The sequence below is a fragment of the Cupressus sempervirens genome, chromosome 3, assembly GCF_028749045.1.
Source record: "Cupressus sempervirens isolate cs-2001-9-10 chromosome 3, ASM2874904v1, whole genome shotgun sequence".
Lineage (NCBI taxonomy): Eukaryota > Viridiplantae > Streptophyta > Pinopsida > Cupressales > Cupressaceae > Cupressus > Cupressus sempervirens.
In genome coordinates, this window is record NC_143120.1 from 177,278,923 (window position 1) to 177,303,349 (window position 24,427).

Here is a 24,427-nt window from a genome sequence, read left to right on the forward strand (position 1 = left end):
AATTTATCTTCTTTTTTGCTATATAATAGATCTAAAATTGTCCTAGGGTCCAATCATCATAGAGGCATCTTCCAAGATCTTTGCAAACCCTCTGTAAAAAATCTCCAACCAAATACAACCATGACTCAACAAGATCAACCTTCCATCTTCATAACCATTGATCCATCTACAAGTCCTCTATAATTGCAAGTCAAAACCATGATCTTCCACCTCATAACCAATATATCTAGGAATCCAAAAAGAAAATTCCACCACAAGATTAAACTCTTCTCTAATACAAGCTAATGCAATGCAAGATAGGAGAATCCCCAAAGGAGATGTCCTAGCCCCCAACAAGTAACCACATGATATAAATACAACAAAAGATACAAGATATAATACCAAATTCACCTCCCACCCACAAAATTTGATAACTAAGGCCCATGCACAATTCCCCTTTCTATATATCAGTAAGATGCAAAAGGACGATCACCTCCTCGACTCAAAGGTTTATTCTCTAGATCATGGTTAAGCTTGACTTAAAGGGTGATGAGTTGGCTAGCTCTTCATCGACAACCTCTGAAGCATATGGGCATACAACTTGTTTATGTGTTGTGTTTCATTAAGTTGTAAAAGGCCAACCTAACTATTTATTCATAAATAACTTGTTTACATGCAATGTGTTTCATTGTAAGGCCTTCTTGGTTATGAAAAAATATAAAGCAAGTTTTAGTTCTAAAAGATACCTCAAGAAGCAACCCAAAAAATCCAGCTATTTTAGATCTGTAACACAACAATACTCTGGTAGAAACCTCCAATGAGATCTAAACTTGTGCTTGTAAGCCACCAAGTAATCTCCTTGTTTCCCAAGCCACAACTACTAGCTCTTCTCACAAATTTTATCCTTTGAGCTCCTCCATGATGAATCGAATAATGACTCCACAAGACCCTCTACTTATACCCCAAAAAGCCATAAGTCATCCTACTAAGGTACAAATTAAATTAAACCTTATATTAAGTACATATTTGAGCCATAAGTCAACATGCAATAAATATTAAATACAAAATTCCTTAGTTAGATTAAAACACCCACTAAATGCACCTAGGATAAAGATCTAAGGCTCAAATAAGTCCATACACATCTCAACAATTGATCTATGTCACGATCATATGATACATGAATTAATTGCACTAAGTTGGCCAATCCAATCTGCAAGAACTCTATATGATGCAAAAGACTACAAAGCATCAACAAAATCACCAAGCATCTAGACATCTTTGAGCAAGCAAGATGACCGGGCTCCCACAAGCATCATTAAGCAAGCCAAGCATTTTTGAGAAAGCAATACATGCCAAGCAACATAAGATTTTTTTATTTCCTTTAGTGATCGAGGTCCTTCCATGACCAAGATCCTTCCATGACTGAGATCCTTCAATGACTAAGCTCCTTGGTCAAAATTGTAACTAGGAGCTACCCCAATAAGGACTAACCAACACTTCCTCAACCAAGTAACACAATTCAACCGAACACCACTAAGACCATTCAATCAAGCCCCCAATTGAGAAATACCATAGAGATGGCTAAGCACCTACACTCTTCCACCAAAAATGCTAAAATCTTCAGGAACCTTAGATGCCCCTACATAATTATCACCTTCATAAGGAGATTCCAAGTCTTTCCAAATTTAATAAGATAATCTAAACTATTTTACCTGAGTGTATCATTTTCAAAAATGGTTGACACAAGTGCTTATCTAGAAAGCATGTTACACATGGACATCTCTCTCTATCTTTTAGTACAATCTTCAAGAGTTTCTTCTTCAATATTTCTTTCTCTTTTTTAGTAATCAAGAAATATCTTGGATACATGCATAGAAAATGTGTCTTCATCTTCTCCTTTCAACTGTCATAGTTGGTTCCATTAAACTTTAAACTATCCTTTCTAAAATGACTCACCATAGATCTCCTTAGATTGTTAAGCTTTTCCTTCAAGGACCTGACACTTTGATACCAATTGTTAGAAAGTATATTCGACCAAGATAGATGAGAGGGGGGAGGGGAGGCGGTGAGTTGGTTATGCAATAAAAATAAATTTTATTATCCTTATAAAATCTTAAACATATAATCAACAAGTGCAATATCTATAAGAAGATAACCATACATGATTGTACATGGGAAAACCTAACCTATTGGGAGCACGCATAAACAAGAAAACGTTAGTAGCATATGAATTCAAGATTCAAATAGGATTGATAAAAACCACTAAGTCTACTTGAGTTTTAAAATAACTATGCAACCAACAAATAAAGTCCTCACATAACCTCAAAGTAGCTCAATAAGGGCACCCATGAGATACCTTGTTGGTATGCTCAAGTGTGATGGATGTAGATGTTCTCTCCCAAAACACAACTAATGAATCCCTTGAATGATAAAATGATATGCAAAATGATATGATTCTAAGATTAAATGAACTTTGAGAAAATGGCTATGAGTGAGCCAATCCCTAAAGGATTCTAAGATATGAGATGGAAGTGCAATGCAAGAAATAAACCTAAAACATCATACTACCATGAAAACTAATGCAAACTAGAAATTTAAGTAATGAAAACAACTACCAAGGGTTAGTTCTAAGCATGAAAATCCCTAAAAAGCTCTAGAATCACACTAGCATGATAACAATGCAAATGAGGGAGATGGAAAATGCTTGAGACAAGGACTCTATTTATTTTCTTGAGAAAGGCCTTGGGGAGGTGGCATCTATGTGGCATCCACATAGGTGCCACAAGGAAGACATGGAGATAAGTCATGTAAAGGTCAGCATTTAAAGTTTGCTCACACATGTGTGAGAAAACTTGAAGGAAGGAGTGGGGGAAAAAGGTGTAAGAAGTGTGGAAGGTGTGAGAAGTGTGAAGGGTTCCTCACACATGTGTGAGCACAAACTTAGGAGCTAAAAGGGGTTTAGTAAGGTGTTTAGGATAAATAAGTGAGATTAAGTAGTGGGTAGGTTTAGAATGATGAGAGTGATGGGTGTAGACTAGGTTTTAGGATAGGTTTAAGACTAAATTAAATAGAATTTAGTTTAATCATAGATTTAGAGAATTTAATGGAATGGAGGGAATTAAAAAAATAAGATTTATTTAAAAGGGGATTTATGGAGCACTATGCATTAAATAAATTTAATACATTAGGGAGGGAAGTATTTAAATTAAATTTAAATACATTAGGAAAGTGAACCTATTTAATTAAATAAGTAGAATAATATGACGAATATAATTAATTAGTAAATAATTAACTATAATGTCAAAGGAAATATTAAATGAATTAATATAGTGTTTAGGACAATTTTAAGTGTCTAAATTTTACCCCTCTCTAATGTGATGTTGGGACGATATTGTATCAAAGAAAAAATAAGGTTGCCCTAGAAAGGATAGGAGTCCTAGGAGTGGTGCCTCCTCAAGGAAATGAGGTGAAAAAGGAATATTTTTTGCCCCATTTTCTCAAAAATAGACACGAGAAGGAAAAGGGAAGAAAAAGGGCTTAAAAAGAAGGCCTTACATGACTTGTTGGTAAGATCAGAATGAAGCAAGGTGAATTGGATAATGATTAATCTAAATGAAACTTAAATAAATGAATGCATGGGATTCAATTGTGTTCATATGGGAGAGCACACCCTAGTTTGATATTGCAAGAGGAGTTATGCATCAAATTATATAGTAGCATAGATGACAAGATTCCTTTGCGTGGACTAGACTCTCAACACAATAGATGTAGGTTTCAGAGTCATGATGGAACAAATGACATATACACACTAGAGAGGTCTAGGCACACCCAAAGTCTTGTTAGGGATCTTGGTGGAAAGTGTGCTAACTCGTTGCCCCCACTGAGCAATGCATAACCATAACTCAAAAATTGACAGAGATGTGCTAAAGAACCATGAAAATAGATCATATCACAAAATGACACGTGTAATTAGGTTAAACCATTCAAATGATAGCAATATATTGAAGATTGAGGCACACTTGGGAAGGCTATTGTTGACACACAAAGATAAAATCAACAAAAAGACCTTATGACCAAGTAGTCATTTAGTTCACAGTGCTTGCCATGAACTTTATTTTGATAGTGAAAATTGTTAAGCCTGTGTAGGAAGGATTCATCCTGTAAGGAAAAAATTGATTGTTTGATTGAATTGTATTGAAATGTTTGTGATTGTTCACTGGCAATTATGTGAAAGGAACAAGGTTCTCAAATCATTTAGTCTTAGTGTGAATTTGTGTAAGTTTATTTGCAATCACTATTTGATAAGCTCAGTTTGATGGGGTGAAGCTCAGTGTTATGAGATAAATAGAAGAATTTGGATAAGATATGATAAGATAATGGATGAATTGAATTGGAATAGAAGGGGACTATGAGAGAGAGTGATAAATATTCTCTAGAAGAAAGTGTGTTTAATGGAAGACTATAAATTTGATCAAGGTATATATATAAATAGATGAAAAAATGAAGGAATTTATTATGGAAATGATTTGAATGAAATGATTAGAAGAATGGAATATTATTAGATTAGAGGAGGAATGAATTGATTAGATGGATTGGAAGAAGTAAAAATTGATGGAAGGTGGAATAGATTAGAACAAATGACAAGGGATAACCAAGGAATGGTAAATGGATGGGAAGGGTGGAAATATCTAAATTGAGGAATAGTATGGAGGACCAAAGGATATGGTATCAAACAATGGGGAACCAAGGACAATGTTTCAAAGGAGTTCAAATGCCCCATACCAAGGATAGAAAAATGGAAGAAAATATGGTGGTAAATGATGTGTGAAAATGGAAAGATGGTGTAAAGGCTATTGTATGAAGGAAGGGAAGGCATGTGGATGTCCAAAGGATGGATGATTTTTTTTTTTTTTGTACCTCTAGTAAGGATCACAAGCATGGGCATGAAAGGGGGAATGAATATGGGATATGGAAGGGAGGGTATGAATATGATATGGGTAATGATATGAAGGATAGGAATGAAATGTGGATATGAAGTGGATGAAATGGATGGGATAACCAAGACCAAGGATATATGAAAGAAGGATGGAAGTATATAGGAGAAAAAAGGATGAAATGAACATGACAAGGACTATGGGATGCAAGATATGGATAGAATGTCAAGATCAAATATATAAAAGGATTATGGGAGTATATAGGATAATGTATGGATAATGCACAAGGGATATTTCAAGTGAGCATATGGATGGATGGAAAGAAATCATAGTCAAAATCAAAGATGGAAAAGGATGATGAATGGTAGATGGAAGATATGTGTGGAAGTGTGGTATGGTTGGAGCTTGCCTCTAGTGTAGAGTGCAAGTGGAAGAGAAAAAATGAATGGATGGATAAGTGGAATTGGAAGATAATGGATACATGATAAGGAAAACAAAGAAAGGACTCAAGCATCTAGTTGCATGGACAAGATTCCTTGATATCTATTTATCATTCTTTATTATTTTCAAGGAATTTTTTACTATTTTCTCATAGATGTTGGTAGGATAGTGAAAAGAAGGATGAAATGGATTGGGAAATGGAGGTTAAGGACTTATGAAAAGGTTTTGATTAAGGGCGTGGAGTGGTTGAGAGGAAGACATGGGTGATGGATGCTAGGTTGGAAGAAATTTAAATGAGTGGAGGAAGGAGGTGGAAAGATCATCATTGACACACACCTTGAAAAGTGATGGAAAGGAGGAAATTTTGGAGGATATGTAGTAGAAAGTTTAAATTTTGGGATATAGGGACCCAAAATGGATGAAAGAGATGATGGATTTAGGATGGTGGATTTTGGGACATAAGGACCCAAAATGGATTTGGAAAATGGAAGCCTAGATGATTTATGAATGAGGGAAGCCTTTGGATTGGATGTATGATTTTGGGTGATTGGATTGCTTCATTTTTAGTTTTGTATTTAGACAAGCTTTGTACCAATGATTGTGGGACAAAGACATACTTATTACAAGGTGGCAATGATGTTGATTTTGGAGGATTAGGATTGGGTGGAGGTTGAGGCATGGGTATGGGATTGGGATGATGATTTTGGACATTAAGTTGGAAGTATGGGGAACTACATGGAAGATTTAGATTGGATGGGACATGAGAATTATGGTCTTCAAAACATGAGGGAAGAGGACATATCTCATGGAAGGTGGTCTTTTCCTTTTGATTTTCTAGGCTCAAGATGGAATTCTTCAATTCCTCAATTTCTTTGGCAATGCAATTTCTATTTAAGGAATTGTCTGGGCTATGAATGGAATCGTATGTGGATGAAGGATAATGAGGTGGATTTCCCTTGTCAAAGGTAGAGGAAGAATAGAAAATGTGAGATGGATTAGAATTGGCTATGAAGTTTTGAGGAGCGATTTGATATGTAGGTTGAATGGGAGGTATAACTCCAGATTTCCTTTGAAGATCTTCAACCATTTGATTAAACCAATTTGTATCCATAGAACTTAGAATTAGTGTGATGAAAGATTTGATGATGGATGAAATATGACCTTAGGACTAGGAGCAATTTTGGACTTTGTTTTAATTTGATTTGGATTGGATTTGACTTCATATTGATTGAATTTGATTTGATTTGATATTGATGAAGGTTTGAGATAACCTTGATAAGATTTGGGTCATTCAAGATAACTAGGATTAAAGTCCAAGGATTATGATGGTGCTCCTAAGTCTGAAGTAGAAGATTTTATGAAAATTGAATTAGAAGAATATTTGAATAGATGAAGAAAGATTGATTGATTTTGGATTGAATATGTAAATGGATTTGAGTTAGGAATTGATTAGAAAGGAATGAATTTGACCAGGGGTTGGATTAAGAATCATTAGGATGAATCATTGAATGAAGGAATTGGATCTTGATTTGGATTATGAACCGTGATTAGGATGAATATTATGGATTTGATTAAATGATTAAGAAAATGAGGAAATGATTTGGATGAATAGAGATGATTAAGACTTTGAGGAATGATTTGAATGATTAAGACAAGAGATGCATGAGGGTGATGAATTTGATGGATAGAAGAAGTGTTGTGGAAAACTAGAGATTCTTTTTGTTATTTTGAAATGTTTTTGGATTTTGAACTTTTATGATGTTTTTGGATTTTTTTTTGAAACTTAACATGTAAAGCATACAATAAAATATATACAAGAAAAGTTTAGATGATGTGTGTCCCCTTCAAATGGGGAGGTTTTTTTTTTGAACATTCAAGCATGTAGAACACACCAACAATCCTATAAGGCTTTGAATAGGATATACAATCTTAGCTAGGGGTGTCCTTGATACACAAGGTACATGAGGCCCAAATCTATAGATGAAAGAAAATAATGCCACACAGCTAGGAGGAGACGGTAACCCAAATCTCCACCTTCACTTCCCAAAGGTATAAAGTTCTTTGGGGCTGAGCCAAGAGTGACAAAATTTTGCTTCCAAGAGAGGTGTCTTTCGATTCACCTCCCAATATTTATATTTTGCTAGGATGCTAGAGTTGAGGTCATCCCAAGGGGTGATGAAATCCCCAAGTAGGCCTCCTAAAAAGTGTAAAACAAGACCACTTATTTCTTGTACACTCAAGATCACCCAAAGGCGCGAGAGGAGTGAATACATAAGTGGTCTTGGGTTTAAAAGACACTTGTTCTTTTTTGATGAAGCTTAGATTTTTTAATCTATTCTTGAAGACACTCATGTTTATAGCATGCAATGTTCTTTCTAGTTTGACAATGTCATCAACGTAATAAAAATTGAGAGTTCACCAACATAAGAAAATCGAGCGTCGTCAACATAAGAAATTCGATAAGAAAAGAGTCAATTTCTTTATGCATTCATGATTGAGTGAGTGTTTGTTTTTAGCACCAAATCAAAATGTTCATTGATCCTTAAGCATTCAAGACTTGATGAGATTCATTTAAAACCCAAATTGAAATGTGTATCACAACATTATACTTTGACCTTTATGCATTCAAGAGTGTATTTGATTCTAAGCATTCATTCCAAAAAATGTTTGTGAATTTCCTTAAGGCATTCAAGATTGTGTTTTAACAACATTCATCCAAATGAAAAGTTTTGTTCAATTGATTATGCATTCAAGATTAGATTTGCTTGTTTTATGTTTAGCCATTCAAGAGTGTTTGATTTATCCCATTAAGTGTAACATTCATTCAAAGATAAATGATTAAGCATTCAAGTTCATTCCTAAGAGAAATAAAATATTAAGGAAAACCTACAAGAAACATGGTTAGGTGTTTCCAAAATGCTCCCATCTACAATGCTGCAATAAAAAAGCTTATTAGCTTCAACAAAATCTCAAAAAATAAAAGCTAACTATGCGAAAAATTTATTTTAACCTTTTTTACTTTTTAATTTTTTATAAAAATTGTAGACAACATAATGTAGACAGAGATGACAAAGCATAGAGATGATAGAATAAAAAAAAAGTTTGATATACCTATTACTTACATTCACAGATCGTAGATGACAAGAACTAAAGCAGAGATGCCAAACCACACAAATGACAAAATAGAAAGTCATTGGTAAATCACAGATGCCAAAATAGAAGGTCAACAAAAAAGCATAGATGACAAAATAGGTCACCAAAAAAGTGTAGATGATAGTCTACAACGGAGATGCTAGTTCAGAAGCGGAGAGAATAGTCAAGTGAACTACTAATTTTTAACCACCCACAACACAGATGGAAAAAAAAAAAAAAACTGTGAAGATGATAGTTTCATAGGCACAAACAAAAAAATGTCAGAGATGATAGTTTAGTAGCATACATGACAAAAAAAGCTTTGAAGATGCTAAAATTCAGATTCAATGTGATGATAGGTTGATTTTAAAATAATAGTGGCAGAGATGCCAATCTGCGTAGACATTGGTCTGCAGAGATGCTGATGTACAGAGATGATAGAGCATCTTCACAGATGACACTGCATCCTAGAAGAGATGACAGTGTGCAGGTTTCAACAACAAGTTAATGGTTTTGACAATTTTTTGAAGATGGAATAGGGATGTGGGTCCCACCAGGTGTGCCAAAATGTATATGGGAAAACCTAACTTGTCGAGGGCACATGTAAACAAGTAAATGTTAGTAGCATATGCATGCAAGATTCAAATAGGATTGATAAAAACCACTAAGTCTACTTGAATATTAAAATAACTATGCAACCAACAAATAAAGTCCTCACATAACCTCAAAGTTGCTCAATAAGTTCACCCATGAGAGGCCTTGTTGGTGTGCTCAAGTGTGAGGGATGTAGATGTTCTCTCCAAAAACACAATTATTGAATCCCTTGAATGATAAAATGATATGCAAAATGATATGATTCTAAGACTAAATGAGTGGAGAAAACCTTGAGAAAATGGCTATGAGTGAGCCAATCCCTAAAGGACTCTAAGATATGAGATGGAAGTGCAATGAAAGAAAGTAACCTACAACATCATACTACCATGAAAGCTAATGCAAAATAGAAATCTAAGTAATGAAAACAACTACCAAGGGTTAGTTCTAAGCATACAAATCTCTAAAAAGCTCTAGAATCACACTAGCATGATAACAATGCAAATGAGGGAGATGGAAAATGCTTGAGACAAGGGCTTTATTTATTTTCTTGAGAGAGGCCTTGGGGAGGTGGCATCTATGTGGCATCCACATAGGTGTCACAAGGGAGACATGGAGACAAGTCATGCAAAGGTCAACATTTAAAGTTTGCTCACACATGTGTGAGAAAACTTGAAGGAAGGAGTGGGGGACAAAGGTGTAAGAAGTGTGGAAGGTGTGAGAGGTGTGAGAAGTGTGAAGGGTTCCTTGCACATGTGTGAGCACACACTTAGGATCTAAAAGGGGTTTAGCAAGGTGTTTAAGATAAATAAGTGGGATTAAGTAGTGGGTAGGCTTAGAAGGATGAGAGTGATGGGTGTAGACTAGGTTTTAGGATAGGTTTAAGACTAAATTAAATAAGATTTAATTTAATCATAGGTTTAAAGAATTTAATGGAATGGAGGGAATTAAATAAATAAGATTTATTTAAAATAGAATTTATGGAGCACTATACATTAAATAAATTTAATACATTGGGGAGGGAAGTATTTAAATTAAATTTAAATACATTAGGAAAGTGAACCTATTTAATTAAATAAATTTAATTAAATAAGTAGAAGAATATGATGAATATAATTAATTATTAAATAATTAACTATAATGTCAAAGGAAATATTAAATGAATTAATATAGTTTTTAGGACAATTTTAAGTGCCTACAATGATAACATAAGATTTGTTAACTAGGGAAACCATTGATCAAAGGGAAAACCCTGGTGGGGATGGTACCTAGAAAATGATGTATTAATATATCAATTCCTTGCAAGAGGATGGTTTTTGTTAGGAGCTAATGAAATACCTTTAGTATATATAAAACTTTGTTAGGAAACTTTGAATCCCTTTGATGATATTCCAATCATGTTAGGAGTTGTGCCAACCTTGTTAGGAGTTGTGGAAGGAAAAAAGACCCACTATCAAAAAAGCTTTAGGGGCAAGACCACCAAACTCATTGTCCAACTGTTCTTCATATGATTCCTTTTAGAATAATACCAAATGATCAACTATCCACTAGCATTCTTTTCCAAATATAATGGAAAAGGTCTATTCATTAAAAAAAAAAAAATCTCTACACTCATTCACTGTTCCTCTACTACACCGAATACTTCTCAAATCTCAAAACTAGACTTGCAAACTTGCATCACACTAATCCCTTAAATTCCTTACTCACATGTATTGATCAATTAGATTCATTGCATACATAAACCCTAGGGAAAATAATTTCCTTTATTCCAAATCCTCATAAGTAATTTATTGAGTCGACCTTGAGGGTTTCCAAAATTACAATTACAATGGGACCTCATTAAGATAAAAAAAATAACATGGTGCATTACATCTTTCATAAGTACATAACACTATCATTTCACATATTTAAAAATCTTCACACATGTAACTTTGGACCTCAAAAACTCATTGACATCATCGTCAAGATGTATTCTACCTCCATCTAAATTTTCTTAACCAAATGTTATCCCTGATAGGAGATATAACCGATTACCATAAACAACTTCTTAGGAACTCTATTTATAAACCATCTTCTACAAGTCTTGAATAAATTTCACTAGTGTTTGACTTACTTCATGCACACTTTACCATAGAATCAATACACTCTATAAAACATGTCTCAAAATGTGCTTGACCTCATATTTATTCCACAAACCATACACACTCAAACATTGTTTGCTTCTTAGCTAGTCTTTATTATGTTGGAATCAATGAAAAATACTGCCATGCATGAAACATATGATCATACTATCAATCTCCCAAACAATCCAACAATGTGAGGACACTCCCCCATAAGAATATCATTGGTATTCATGCTAACAATCTCCCCCTTTGGTAGTGATGGTAACATAGATGAAAAGTATTTAAGTTCCAAGAATACCAAATAGACCATTGTGCTAGGATACTCTCCCATATAAATATCACCACCATTAATGCTAACAATACTATCGACAAATAACAAACAAAATAAATAGGTAAATTTTTTTTTGGAAAACCAAAGACATAGTTGTTAAAGTAGGAGATTCATTTGATCTACACAAAAGGAGAACTAAAGGACACAAGTCAAGGAATCATGGAAAATTATTTATATAAATAGGTGAAGTGATTTGAGTGTTGAAAATGAGGAAGGATTAATTTTTTTTTATCGAGGATGACAATGCAAGATGTAAGGATGACATTTAAATATCAAAATGATTTATGGAAGGTTTGAGAGGAAATATCATGGAACCCTAATTAGATTTAGGAAATAAAATATAAGGAAGGATATAAAGGTGATCAAGAAGAATATGAAAAAGAAGAGAAGAAGAGAGAACATTGAATAAAAGGAGTGAAGAATAGAGTTACAGGGATTGTGGAGAAATCATAGAGAAGAATTGTTGAAAGAAATGAAAGAGATTAAAGGATCTAAAAATATTTAGAAGAAAGTGATCACAAGTCAAAAATCATGTTGATTAATTCCTAAAAATATAGAAACAAGACTGTGAAATCCTTTAATTGGACTTAGAAGTTCTATTTGTGAACTTATTTAAATCCTTTAATAGGGTGAACATTTCATAAGTGGGATAAAATATCTTAATAGATTAGTCTCTAATAGGATTATATATACTGCTTATAGGGCATAATTTACTCCTAACAATGTGAATTTATTTAGAAGATGACATAATTGTAATCTCTTAATTTGGCACCATATTTCTATAGTGATGAGTTGTGATACTAGTCCCACAATAATTTTTCCCTCTAACAAAGGGTGTTTTATAGACCAAAATACCAAGTTATGTGTTATGCGTGTGATTATTCATGTTACATTATTTATTACTTATGTAACTTTACATTTTAGTAATAGGTAATAAATTACTACATATTGGTAAATGTTAGATAACCAAGATTGTGGGGGGTGGGGGCAGGGGGGAGAGAGTGGAGGGTGAATAAGTTATATCCTTTTATCCTACATGATTTCAAACACTTTTGTACCAATTAAACCTTCATAAATTTTTAAATCAACAACTTGGTCACCACATTCAATATGTCAGCTCAGACTTATGTCAACTTTACTTCAAACTATTATCTCACTATTTCTTACTTATATCGAGTATCAGAAAATAACTTAGTTTTTATTGAGTTGGAAAATTATGTAATTAATTGTGAAGTAAACTTGCATCACTATATCAATCACACATTTGACACATATATTTAGCATGGAAACCATGTAAAGGGAAAACCCACCTAGGAATTGACAACCCAAATAATTTCACTCTTCTAAAGTGAGCTCTATTAGGAGCCAACCTTGTAAAAGGTTACATGCACATTTTTAGTGTGACCTAGTAAGAGGATTTTAACCAAAGATAATCTAGAACTTATCACTCCTTGATATTTCTAATCCCTAAAGGACTTACAAATGCTACCATATAGGATTTCAAAGAATTGTTAGGTCTACTTGGTTAAGAGATTTTATTTGATACAATGGTAAGAAAATAATAGTCATGTGTTATGTTAGGTTTAGCACTAGATTTCTTGTTCAGATATCTTTTTTTCTCTATCTCTTCCTTTTGATATCTTTTGGTTGATTTAAACATTCACACTTTAACTTGACACTTCCTCTACTTGATCTTTCCACTTTTGTTTTACTATGTTCACCTTCTATCTTCTTTTAACTTTAACAACTTGATAAAAAAACTAGTATCAACAACAATCATAAACCAAAAAAAATCTTGTTCACCTCATTAAATAGCCAACTTCTTCCTTCTAGAATCTTCCAAATTTTGTCAATTAATAATGAATGTAGATCTTAGATACAATGAATCTAGGAACTCAACCTATACATCTTCTCCTTGAACTTTGTGTTCATATTTATTCTATTAAATCTCCTTCATTAGATTTTAATTACATTTCTCGAGTTGTAGATCTCATAACTAATTTTAAATTTATTCTTTGAACTTCTCAATCATTCTCAATTTTTTTCAAATGTCAGCTTAAGATTAAATATTTTATTAAATTTTTCTTCATGTTAATGCTCGGTTAACATTATAACTTTACTTGGGAAATAAATCACTCAGTTAAAACTAAGACTACTTAGTTAACACTAAAACTCTTCTTTTCTAGGTACTTAGTGACAACTGTAGCAGCTCGGTTAGAACTATATTCCTTTATTCACCAACCAAACTATTTTACACATACATGATCTTCATCACATTATCAAAACATTAAATGATTTAAAAATAATTAAAGCAACGTTATATTGTCACAATACAACTTATTCAAGTTCCCATCGAATACCATACACTTATCAACTCTTTCATCATCATACTTTCTTCTGTTGTACTATCTCTCTCAAGTAGTGATAATTGATAGATATATGCTTTGTTTTTCCATGCATCATAGGATTCTAGGATATGTTTATTGCACTAGTATTATCACAATAGATATAAGTGAAATACTCAGTAACCTCTTCTTTTATTCCTTTCAACAATTTCTTAATCCAAACACTATTTGAACAGCTAATTGCAGTAAAAACATACTCAACTTCAAAAGTAGATTGTGATACGCAACTATGTTTCTTTCTCAACCATGTAATCATTCTTTCTCCTAAGAATAAAGTGCCACCACTTGTACTTTTCTTGTCATCAACATTTCTAGCCCAATCAACATTAGTGTAGACTTTGAAATCAAAATCATCATCTTATTTGTACCAAAATCCAAATTCTTTAGTTCCTTTCAAATATTTGAATATCCTTTTAAAAATAGTCATATGTGTTTCCTCATGAATAGAGGAAAACATTATAATAATTCATATACAAAATTAGGTCTACTATGCACAACATACAGTAACTTTCCAATTATTTATCTATATTGTGTATCATTCTATTGGAAATAATTATTCAATTATATATTTTCATTGATGTTTACACAAATGTCAGCATTGATTGAGAAATGTAGAGTTTATAGTATTAACCTTGTAGATCTCAATATTAACCAAATAGTTGGGTAACGAAGACTTTCCAGTATTAATCGAGTAGTTGTTTAATGTAGAGAATCCTACTTGTAGTATTGGCCGAGTGGTTGAATATCAAAAGGAGTGTAGTATTGACCGAGTGGTTGGACATTGAAAGAGTCACATTGTCAACCGAGTGTTCAATACTAGTATTGACTGAGTGAAAACACAATGCATTTGTCAAATATTTGATTAATCGAGCCTAACTATTTGGATGTTTATAGATGTTTTAAAATGGTATTCAAGCTGAATTTTCCTAGCATATGGTATATAAGAAAGGTCAAATTGTAAGGATAAAAGGAAACAAGTGGAGAAATAAAATAAGATGGATATGGGAGAAAAGGAAAGGAAAATCATGAAATTATGGAAGATAAGCTATAAAGAGCATCTGATTAGGAAGGATCTAGAGGTGAAGCTAGGACAAAGATCTAAATTTGCAAAGAAAGTTTCTTGATAAATTAGATCAAATTATTGTTACATTCTAATCATTGTAGTAGAAAAGAAATATCTTAATAAAGTTAACTTAACAACCATTTTGTAAATCCTCTAACAAGGTGACATTTCAAGATCAAGTATTTGAAGACCTCTAACTATGTCACCCTTAAAATTGCTATCTAAATCCTCTAATAGGGTCAAAATTAAAAGTATGTTTTGTAACCTTTAAGAAGGTTGGCTCCTAACAAGGCTCACTTTAGAAAAGTGAAAATTATTATCACTAGTTGCAAGGTGGTTTTCCCAAATTGGATTTCCACATTAAACTTTGGTGCCATCTATGTTCATGTTATTTGATTATGCTTTATGTTCTGAAACTAAGTTACTAAAGGTTAAAATAGTTTAACAATATTAAGATTGCTTTGTTAACCAAGTGACAGTAAAATTCTAATGTTAATTGAGCTAGTTAGTCTTGCATGATCTATGGAAGTTTTTTTTGACATCTAAGGGACAAGGATTTATTTTTGTGGTAATTGATTCAACCTTCCCTCCTCAATTAATCCTCTTGCATTTCTAAAAATTGGTATTGTATCAGTTGGTCCTTGCAGGAAAAGGTTTTAAGGACCTAAGATAAATATCAAGATGTCTTATAGAAGGGAGATCCCTAAGCTAAAAAAAAAAAAAATTCCAGCATAGTAGGAATTGATGGAGCTATATATTGATAGGTAAATATTGGGTCAAATAATGAGAAATATTTAAAATAAATTAGAAGGAATTTCAGCTTGGTCTATTCGTTTCAATCTGGGGGTGTAAGATTTTGAAAGGTGTCTAGGAAATATGCCATCAAGGGATGCTAGTTGCGCGATGAGGGATTATGAATGTAGCTACAATATGTAAAATTGAACCTATGGAAAACCAAATAAATCCCAGTGATAGGAATTTTGTCACTTCCTAGTGACAAGAACATTGGAGACAAAAAGAAAGACATCAATCCACAATAAAAATAACAACAATAATTTATGATATTATTAACAGTAACAATGGCTTTAGAATCCTGAACCTAGAAAACTATAATCACAATTTGGCAAATCAGATGATCTCCATCCTCAATTCTATCAATGGTAACATTCTATCCCTTACTGGAATGTTAAAATCCAAAGGCTTGCTAGAAAAGAGTGAGGACAAGGATAGAGATAGAGCCAAGGTGGAAGAGGATGTAGTGACAAAAATTACTTTTAGCAGCCTAGATCGGGAAGCCCAAAAGAGTCACGAGTAGATGGCTGAGGAGACTCATAAAGTCTATGAAGCAACTCAGATGATGTAGGAGCTCGAGCGAAAGATAGAAGAGTAATCATGGTTTATTTTTTCCTATCTTTTACTGTTAGTTTACTACTATTTTTTATCAAGTTGACTTTTTCTTGTTCTGGCTTTTTGGATGTAAGTTGAACTGGCCTTTTTGTTGGCCTTTGTTTTGGCTGGGCTTTCATGCTTATTATCAGCCTTGTGACTTGTCTATGTTTGGCTGGGCTTTATATGCTTATTATCAGCCTTGGTTTTTGTATTAACTATTGGGTTTCAAAGTCCCTATAAAAATTGTTCTTCTTATAAAAAAAAATGGCTTTAGAATTGTTTTGTTCAACTCTAAATTAATTAATCTAAAACTGCTAAATGGATAAAAACATAAATATCTAATTTAACAAATAGACTAAGTATGAAACTAAACTCCTAAATAATATATTAAACAAGAATACCAATTTAAAATATCATCATACTTTTCCAGTTGAGCAGGTCCTTACTCCTTAGCTTGCATGATGAGTAGATAACGAACGGATTCTACACTGTTGTAATTATGTGAAATATCATTTTATTAAAAAATAATACATGCTGATACAATATTTCATTCTAAAATCTTCCTTATGATATTCTACAAAAATTTATATCCCCCCCATAATCCCCATCCTATGCTGCTTATATATATGCAATTATAATAGTTATACAACCATTTCAATAATGTGCAACATACAAATAATAACCAATGTAACAATACATATATTAGTGAAACAAATGTATAACTATGTTGACAAGAAATAATATCCAATCAACTTTAATATAAAATGAGTGCTATAGTGGATACTTTAGGGTTTCATAAATAAGCTTCAATAGCATTATAATCACCACCAATTATTATAGGAAAATGCATAGCAGGTGGCATGAAAATCTGTAGGCGACGGGAATATGTATACCCACAAATAAACATGCTATAATAATAAGGATTAATAAAACAAATCAATAATGTATTTTCTATATTTTAATCCCAAAACTATAATAAATACTACTTATATATATATATATATATATATATATATATATATATATATATATATATATATATATATATATATATATATATATAAAATCATACGCAACATAAAATAGTAAAATGGGATGAGATAGAAGGGAAATGGAATAGGGAAGTGAGTACGAAAGTACACATAATGGATTAAAATATGGCATAAAATGGGTATAAATAACTCTCATCATTCCCCCCAACTTAGCATATTGCACATCCTTGTGTAATCAATATGATGAAGGGGACTTTGGTGTGAACCAAAAGCACATTGGATTTATCATTTTGGCTTTGTCTCCACCCTAAACCATGATAACTCATATAGGAGTACAAAGCCCTTTCTTTACTTCATATGAAAGGCTTGGTTATTTTTTCAAATTTCTATATCCAATACTGATACATCCTTCAATTTTTCATCATTTTCATTTTCATTTTCTTTTCTTTCATTTATAACATCATGGTTCAAATGGTTACATGTATGAGGGGTCATAAAATTTTTATTTTACAATGCACAAGCTTATTGAAAATGGGTGAAATAGGAGGCAAGATGATGGATATAATAGATAGTATGATGGGATTATTAAGGAAAATGGATGGAAGATATATAATAGGATGACATACCTCCCCCCAACTTAAAGGTTGATCATCCACAAGAAACAAGGAGAGACTAGGTAGGGGGTGTTGCATAATGATCAAATATAACAAGCAATATAAATAAAGTTAAGATATAGAATAAGGAAAAATAAAATTGATCATTTACCAACACGAGTGTCTAGAGAAGCTGAGACTAGACCACAGAGAAACTAAGGAACATCCAAGTCCAAAATGGATGAATCAACAACAAGGAACTAAGAAAGGCATCCAAAAATGAAACAACACAAAAGACCTCCATCAGATTGAAATCACTTAGAGAGCTTACCATTGGAAGGAACCAAAAATTGGAATGGAGACTACAACTAGAGGAGCCACCACCATTTGACGAAAATACTAAAGAAAATAAAATTGGGTAACGCATTCCACTGAAACACCTCAACAAAACATGTAACACATAGTATGGTTGATCAAAGTTGTGAGGACCACATTGAATAGGAGTAGAGATTCAAGAGTGAGCGACAAGAGGCATTGATAGTGAAAGAACCACGTAAGATAATAAGTGTTCCTAAAAATAATGATTAGCAAAAAACCCAAGAATACCACTTATTGCATTTCCTTTTTTTAAAAAAAATTTTAAATTTTTTTTTTTCAAATTTTGATAACTACAAGTGATTGCTGGCAAGCCAGTTTTCAATTACTCATTGTTTAATGTCACTGTAATTTTTTTTTCACTACTAAAAATTTATTTTGTAGTTAATATCTACTAGAAATTGGTTTTTAGATATTAACTAGCCAACAATGCCTGAAGGTTATCATTCTTGAACCTTTTTATGGCTTTTTTCCTTTATTTTTTCAATTTTTTTTCAATAACTACATATAATGACCGAAGAACAAGAAATCCTACATGGATGATGAAAAATGATACCATCCAAAACTTAAGTTCCATCCATGACCTCACAAAAGACATTGTTGAAATTAGATTATAGAAGGAACTAGAGATTATCACTAACGATAATCATAACATAATTGGAACCAAAAAACCTCTATACTAGAAACAATATTTATCCATGTATCTCATGCCAATAAATATGAAAAACTACTTGGAGAACTTTAGAACACACTAGGACACTTGGGTAAGATAATTAATCACAATGATGATGATCCTCACAAGATATAGTGCTCCTATACTGACAACCCATGATCACTTAGCATGAAGTTGTGCTATACAATCCATTTGATGAATAAGTCTATTTCATCAAATAAATACCTTCATTATCAAAGACAAGGTGGTGGAGTGAAATACCAACTATAGTCTCTAATGTGTCCGTAAAACTTCAAAGAGGAGGAGACACATATCAAGGAAGGAGTGTGGCAGTTGGAAATATGTTCAAGATTATTGGACATATCTTCAAAGCATTTTCAAATGTGTAGCACAATAGAATAGTACCACATTGTGCATGGATCTCATAAACCCATTTGAAGAGTGCCCTCCATGTGATCAAGCACCTGAGAAAATAAACCCATCTCAAGGTGGTGAACACCTTATGTCATATTCTTCTTGTGATATCAAATATTGAAGCACAAGTGAAACTAATATGCACTAGATAGCTAGCAAGCCCACACAATGTTAACAAAGCCAACATAGTGTTTATGTAATGCTTGTGTAGAAAAACATCATTAACTGATATTGGTACTAAGATCATCCCACCATATCAAGAGACCTGTAACCATATTCTCAAAACCAAGCATATCAACTATAGTAAGGAAATTTGATCCAATTAATAACCCTAACATTAAGAAAGTAATTCATTTTTACAAATGATAGGTAGCGTTATTAATATGAATAAACACTTGATAAAAATAAATGAAAAGGATTGCAGTGAATTATACCAATGTCAATCAACATAGGAATACATACCTTGATGTGGTCCAAGAATCATACAATGAGGTATATTTGAAGCATCAATGGACATTTATTAGGAATCAATCAAGAATTAGAAAAGTCAAGGAATCCCCCCAACTTAATTTCATACTACAAGGGCATGAAAACATTAAGATAACAAAAGGAATAGGGTAATCCATTAAAAATACCTGCATGACCAATTAACGAAATATGTCAAAAATGCAATGGATATCCCCCTAGCTTAGTTTCATACTAAAAAATCATGAAGTTATTAGGATAATCCAAGGAATCAAGAAATAGAATGACAATACAAAGAATCAGTATTGACAAATAGATATTAATACTTTGATTCTTTTGGAAATGAATAACCATCCATTTGCAACATATTTTACTTGGCCATTAATGCATATAATCCTACATGATAGTACTTAATCAATGATTGGTCCAAATTAACAAGTATGTGAGGAATATGCAATTTAACCAAAGGCCTCCTAAGATCAATATGCATAAATACAAAAGTAATAAAATATAGATCTTGGAGAATTTGACAACACAGTTGTGGAATGAGAAAAGCATATGATTTAATATTACTTAGTGAAGGATTAATGTCCACACATAAATTTATGAGTCCAATAATTAAAATTGACTCAATTTGAAGTATGGTCTCATGTGTATGTATTTTTGATTCACTAAGAAGAAAAGAAGAACAAAGTTGATTATAGTTCAAAAGATTATATTGTTCTCCAAATGAGATTATACCAAAATCATATCCCTTATGTGCATCTATACATTCTAATGGTAACTGACCAATTTCAAGCACATCATTACATGGAAAAGGGATCTATGAAACTTTATTTATAGTTTTATCCACCTTATTATGAAGCTTATGAGGAAGAATTATACTTTCCCTTGGTAGATATGGTGGAGTGTAATGTGACTAAGATAATGCCAAGAATTGTTGAGGATATAAAGTGGATGTGGTTAAGGAGGATGGGTAGAATAGGGATGGTAAGGATGGATATGGTAGAATATAAGAGGGATATACAGGTTGTTGTGAGAATGCATGATTACATTTATTGTTTATGTTAGGTGGAGAATTATATTCTAAAGAAATATTTGGGCTTTCCAATGCAATAGAGTAATCCATACAGTGATCTTCTTGATTTGAGGTTTGAAATTGTTTATCTATTACAAGAAAATGTTGGACTAATCACCAGTCTTCTCCTTTAGGATTCATGACATGATTTAACCACCTCCCATGTTCTATAAGTCTAGTGGTTGTATTGGGTATTAATAGGTTGATCTTTTGGTGCAACGACCCTTTTAGCTTCTAACAAGTGGTATTAGAGCTTGGTCATAGGTTCGAATCTCCTTGGGTAACAATGAGGGGGAAATTGTTGGACTAACTACCAGCCTTCCCCTTCAAGATTTGTGACACGGTTTAACCACCTCTTGTGTTCCATAAGTCTAGTGGTTGTATCGAGTATTAACAGGTTAATCTTTTGGTACAATGACAACTCTAGCTTGTAATAGAAAAACATGCCCACTTTCACCCTTGTCATGGTGAGACTTACAAATAGCTCATACCTCATTCACCATTTTCTTCTAGTTGCTCAGGCATATGCATTAATCATCTTTCCTATAGAAAATAGAACAACAAATGGTTAAATTATTATTCTCAAAATCAAATTGCTCTAAAAATTCATCAATTATTTGCTCTTGTTCAGACATAGAAATAACATTTGGACATACCTGTGATAATGAAAGATCAAGATTTTTTAAGCTACATTCATTAGATAGAGAGGGTATAAAAACATCACCTTTGGTTGGTGTAATTTCTCCACTAGTTTCTTCTTTTGTTTTCAAATTTGAAAGTAGGGGTCTGGAGGCGATAGCCCCCAGTGGGGGCAAGGGACAACACATTTTGCATTCCCTTCAAACTTTGCATTTTTTAGACATTTTTCACCCAAAATTGATGTACTTGAACAACCTTGAAAATACATCATTTTAAACATTTTTTCTTCAAAATATCCTTTTCTATAACAATAAATCACAAAAACTAGTAATGATGTTAAATTGAATCTAACTTATAAGAACTACTATGAAACTCTAAAGAAATGCATTTATATGGTTTAAGAAAAAAGAAGAAGATTAATTGCTTAAGTAAGGATAGCAATTGCAAAAGCTTTCATCCTAACACATTGTTCCTAACTCCGCTCATCAAGCTAACATGCCTTTGACACCTTTCCTTGGCAACGATGCCAAAATGATAGGCCAACACTGGGGAAAATAATGAGGAATATTTAATATAAATTAGAGCAAATTTTAGCTTGGTCTATTTGTGTCAATTCAGGGCATAAGCTTTTGAAAGGTGTTTGGGCAATATGCTATCAAGGGATGCTAGTTGCGAGATGATGTATTATGAATGTAACTACAATATACAAAATTGAACCTATGGAAAACCAAATAAATCCCAACAACATGAATTGTCACTTCCTGGCAACAAGAACATCAGAAACAAAAATAAGGACATCAATCCATAATAAAAATAATAGCAATAATTTATGATATTATTAACAATAATAATGGCTTTAGAATCATTTTTTTCAACTCTAAATTAATTAATCTAAAATTGCTAAATAGATAAAAACAAAAATATCTAATTTAACAAATAGACTAAGTATGAAACCGAACTCCTAAATAATATATTAAACAAGCATACCAAATGAAAATATCATCGTGCTTTTCCAGTTGAGTGGGCCCTTATTCCTTGGGTTGGACGATGAGTAGAGAACAAATAGATTCTACACTATTGTACTCATGTGAAATATCATTTTATTAAAAAATAATACATGGTGATACAATATATGTCATTCTAAAATATTCCTTATGATACTCTACAAAAATGTATATCTCCCCCATAATCTCCATCTCATGTTGCTTATATATACACAACTATAACAGTTGTACAACTATTTTGATAATGTATACCATACAAATAATAATCAATGTAATAATACACCAAAAATTGGTTCTATGCCAAGAATAGCCAACTTATTGTTATTGTTCAAGCAAAAAATATTGTCTCCATCAATATTTTTGAAATTATTTAGTTGTAACAAAATTTGTTTCATAGAAAATGATCAACAATAGTAATGGTTGATGGTGGACCAACTATGTTTCCACATGGGCAAGATAATTGATAAGATATGATCCCTTTATAACAGTTGATTTCCTTGAAGATGCACATGTCACAAGCCTTGATGTGGCATGATTGAGACTAGTAACTTAAGAATAAAACACCATCTTTAGTGACAATGATGAATCTGTTAGAACTTAACTTGCTGTGATGTCCTCTCCACACATAGATACATTATGCATCAAATATTAGTAAAACAAATGTATATCTATTCTAACAAGAAATAATATGTCATGCCCAAAATCTAGGGCAAAACACACACACAAATTTATTTATTTATTTTATTAAGAACAATGATTAAATAAGATAACACGGTCGCAAAGATTTTAAATGTTTAACTATAATGGAACTAATTTGTTCGAGAAGTTTTAAGTTCAGATACCTAGGGTACTATGAAACTAGATGCAAGTTCACCATTGATATAAAAAAGTTTACAACTAGTTTGAACATTTCGTCAAAGGGATTATTAGGGAGAATTGAGAATTTCTTAGTAAATCAATGAATTAAATTATACAACTAATTCATATAACTAAAGTCCTAATCCATCAATTTGCTTTAAGAATTCCTTAAAATATTACCTCCTAAGGATGACAAAAGATTTACACAATAACTGATTCGATACGTTAAAATGTCCTACCAACTGAAATGACATCTATCACTAAATTACATAACCTAGTTTAGCATTAATTTAATCATGATCAAATACTACAACCTTAAAGATGATCTAATTTACTAGGCCCTTTTTATTAAATTGATAACTTGAATGTCATTACAATTTTAATCATTTACTTAAGGCTTAATGTCATTAATTAACTTCTTTCAACTTCATTCTAATTACGTTTTAAAATTTTAATCCAAAATCTAAACTAACCTTTAATGTACATACCATAGAGATAAACATTATTATCGATTATACTATCTACATTTTAATTTTCAAATTTATTTCCTACATTCTCATAACAATCTAATTTACATTAATCTATCGTTCATGATTGAAATTGGAGACTAGAATTATTTCAACTAAATTTATAAGTAAGACTAAACTTTATTTGAAACTATAATAAATTTAAATCCACATTAATAATGCCACTATTAAAGTCAATCTAACTAATCTCTATTAAAACACAATGATACTAACACAAAATATACTTGAAACTTGAATATACTAATTAGATTTGCTACTGAGTTAAAACTAATTTATAGATAATACTAATTTCAAATCTGAAAATTTCTATCTAAAATTTATACTTCTCTAATTAAATTCTAACACAACACTATACAATCCACCACTTTTAATATTAAATACTAAAACCTACAATATTCTAACGCATTTTGGGTCCTAACTC